The sequence below is a fragment of the Temnothorax longispinosus genome, chromosome 12 (assembly GCF_030848805.1).
Source record: "Temnothorax longispinosus isolate EJ_2023e chromosome 12, Tlon_JGU_v1, whole genome shotgun sequence".
NCBI classification, from domain to species: domain Eukaryota; kingdom Metazoa; phylum Arthropoda; class Insecta; order Hymenoptera; family Formicidae; genus Temnothorax; species Temnothorax longispinosus.
The window spans coordinates 5546942-5551227 of record NC_092369.1 but is presented as its reverse complement, the minus strand read 5'-3'; positions in this window follow the sequence as shown (position 1 = coordinate 5551227).

Below are 4286 nucleotides of genomic sequence, written 5' to 3'. Positions count from 1 at the left end.
ATTTCCTTGTGTACGTCGGACGAGGACGAGGACGAGGACGAGGACGAGGACGACGACGTCGACGCCGACTTCGACGCCGACGCCGACGCCGACGCCAACGCGGACGCCAACGCGCTTCGTCGTCCAATTTGCCGTCGTGTGTACGTCAGAGCTCAAAGCCAATAGCCGTCGTCGTCCGTGTTCCGAAAAAGGAACGTCCCCGTAGCCGGCGCTGTCGCGCCGTTATCGAATATTTGTGGCCGGAAATAGAGGCAGGTATCGTATAAAATGACAATAAGGGCGTGCCATCCACGGGGCCGACGTTGTACCACGTCGCACATCAATAACATTCGTTACCCGCGTTACACCCTCTCTATACACACATGTACCGATGACTCCGTCTTCTCTGTGAAAACGTATATAACATGTACGCGTGGTAGACAGGGAGCATGGGGGTGTCGGGCGCGCGGGGACGCCTGTGCCCTTTGTATCGAAGTCGCGGTAAAGAATAGCCGACCGTGCGGGAACGTAAGAGGCCACTTTATGTAACGTATGTCGCCTTTGTTAAGGGGCCCGTTGTCCGTCGTCCGTCGATCGTCGATCGTCGACCGTTGACCGTCGATCGTCGTCGTCGTGCGACCGCCGCCGCGTCGCGAGATGCGCTTTACGAGGTAAGGTACGAGACAACGAGTGCACATTCGCCTATCGATATTTTCCCTCCGACAATGAACAATCCGACAATGATCCATCGCGTTTCTGCAATCAATTATTTTCCATTAGAATGCAATGATGAATGCAGCATTAATCGACTCTAAGAAAGAGATATCCTAAGAAAAAATGTAATATACGTATTTATAAAATGTAATATCCGCTTTTCTTTAATATCAGTTTTTACATTGTCAGAACTATTATTGATTTAAATTTTTTTATTGCACTATCGTTTATTTTCCGCGAGCTGCGAACTGCGAATGTAAAGAGAGAACGAAGGTACGGAAGTACGACAGTACCTACTCGAACGGATTTTGCCCGCGTAACGTCGAATATTTTCACTTAAAATTATAAATGTGTTATCATGATTTTTCCGTACTGTAATTTTCACGTTCTAATAATATTTGTAGAGAAGACGTGTGGTCGACCAGTGTCCGCAATGTCGTTAGGGAGTGTCTTTCGTTCCTTTCTCAGCTATGCCGGTTTTCTCAGCAGGCAGCTTAAAAGGCGGATAAAATAATTTATTTTCGCAGTCTAACGCGTTTACCACGATACGTCGTTATGCTCGCTCGTGTGTTGCTTTCAAGCTTGCTTATGATATAAATGCGTCACTTATTTTTATCCTTACAGTAAAACTGAATTATCGAGTATACTTATTCTAAAATTTTAATTAATTCTTAAATAATCGTTGCACCATTTTCCCGTTATCAATTTAACTGATTATTATTTCTTAAGTTTATATAGTAACATAAACATCGTATTTGGGTATAAAGGTCGATTAAGCTAATCTGCAAAATATATTTTGCGACTAAAATCTTCAACGGTAACGGTAACTAAAAATCAGTAGAGAATTTTATTTTTTCTTCAGCCGACCAGACGACGTCTACTTTCCGGCTTTCATGTCACACAAATGTGTTCCTTAACTAAAGTTTCTTTCGGTGGAAGATCCAAATATTTTAGAACCTTTACTCACCAAACTCGCACACTTCTGGGAGTTTCATCGGACCAAAGCACATCGGAGAATGGCAAATCATTGCAATCGACAAGTTCGCAAACTTGGCGCGAGTATCTTGCATATATGCGAGTCTCACACAAAATTCCCTTGTCTTATATTTGTTTAATTTATGAAATTATTTTATTTTGTAGAATGGAGAATGTAAAAAGACAAAGATTTGAAACAATTTCAATTTTAACTCTGATTTTTTACATTTTAGTTAGATTTTTAAGTGCTTCTTTATGTTCATTTTTTTGTATTAATTACGTACAATCTTGTATAAAGAAAGCCAAATAAATTAATTCTCTGAGTGCGTATTTTCTTTCTTATGAAACGAGGAAGAGAGACGGCAACTATCGATAACTATCGGAAATACGATATTGATTCGAGTAATGAACGCTTATTTCGGTCGAAACGCAAATCCGAAGAAAAGCGCGCTTTTTGCGACAATGACGGTCGTGTCCTATCGCGACGACACCCTCGATACGCACTTGCTGTCTTTTTCTCGTCATACTCGTCGCTTCTGTACCCGGTTTAACAATTAAATTAGTCGTTGCTCGTGGAGTTGTCCTGTGGAGCTTGGCAAAAAGGAAGAAGTGATCCCCCAATGTCTACCGGAGTCACGAACGAAGAGGAACCTCTCGAGAGTGTTAAGAAAGTCCCCGCTGTTACTCCGTTTCCCTCTCGCAAAAGCAAGGGGATTGTAGGTAGGCAGGCAAAGCACAAGCCGCAGGATATTGAAATTTCCCTCCCAGGAAGTATTTTTCTTGTTCAATTTTTCCTCTGTTCACGAATCTCCCTTTTCTCTGGCCTGCTTCGTCTTGGGTCACATTTTACTTATTCTTCAAGTTCTATCCTTCGTTTCTCGATTAAACAGCATACATGATTCTTCTGAGAAGATCCGATAATAATCCTCGACTGATCAATTTTGGCAAAAATCTTGTATTTATGTTTTATTATAATAATACTAATATGAAACACAATCACACAAGTAGTAAATATATTGAAAAAAATTATATAAAATTTGAACAATATACTTTTTTCACAAATAAATAGGGATATATGCCATATTCGGCCGGACTCCGGTTCGTTGTAACATATTAATATTTGTGTGAATTTTTATACTTTATTATTTTTAATTTTCTATTAAAGCAAAAAAATGGGAAAAATTTAGCAGGTTTCACTTATCATTCGCTTATCATATGAATGTTCTGTATTTAGTAACGTACAAAGTAATCGATGTAATTAAATAACATAAAATATAGAAGTGAAGACTCTCTCTTTATTAATTTGAGTCGACTGTAGCGTTTCCGGTATCTTTATTGTGAACACGAAAGAGCACGTATAACGCAATGTTGGTGGCCAGGGATAGGCCAACATTGTTAATTACGCGCAACATCGCGTAGCTTCATATTACTTCAACCCCCCCCGGTGAGGTAATGTAGGGTATAATGTCATGGAGTAAACCAGTTCTTATTGCGGGGAAAACTACGTAACCGCACATATCTTAACTTTTACCAGAAATTACACACACCACTCGCTTAATGCGCATGGATAGTGTATGCCGCTATCAAGCAAATTCGGTTCTTTTTACCTGGTAAAAAGATTCTGAAACAAAAGTGACTATATTAAGAATGTTATTAAATCGAGCGGTAAATATTTCAATTTTCTGTTTAAAAAATTTCTATACTTTTAATGGCGTACACACACACACACACACACACACACACACACACACACAAATAGCGTACAAATATTTTTTAATATTTTGTAATATTAAAAATTTTAACATTACCAGAGCAAAAGAATATATGTATAGTAAACAATTTTATTCGTTAATCTTTAAATATACCACCTAACTGCTCATTTCGTTTTTGTAATTGATATGGCACATTTAAATAACGATTTGCAATTAACACTTAGAGGACAATTAAATATTTAGTGGATTAAATTTTTTTTCTGTCAAATAAAGTTTAAAGAAATAAAGTCAGTTAACAAGCAATTGTACATAGTAGAATAATATTAGTGTAATCATTATTTCTCCATTGTCGCGCAAAAGACGATTATCGACAAGAACTATCACTTAAAAAGAATGACTAGTTTTATTGGCTCATTTTGCGAGTGTTCTTATATTCTGCTATCGAATAGCTTTATTTAAAGCACTATTAAACGAATATTTGGTCGAAATTTGGATTCAATATGGGATGCAAACAATCAAAAAAAGAATATTACATGGTAAACTTCCATTCTAGAGATTTGCGTAAGAAATGAAACCTATAGATGTAAGGTCTATAAAAATTTGAGCAATTATTGTCAAGAAATCTGCGAATGTAGAAATAATGATTCGTAAAATAAATGTTAATTTAAGATAAAGTGATATAAAACCATCGATAGCTTTGTGTTGATAGAATCGGATATGACACTAATACCCTTAAATATATAGCCGGAAAGAACTGCTGCGGTGAATGTGCGTGTGTTGTTTCTGACCAGGCAATAAAAGAAGTTCAGTTTCTCTCGTAAATAGACTGGAAAACTCTAATGAAGACGTGCCAAGAGTTTATCTTAGGAGTCGATATAGTGACGATTGCTTGATCCCTTAGGGAAG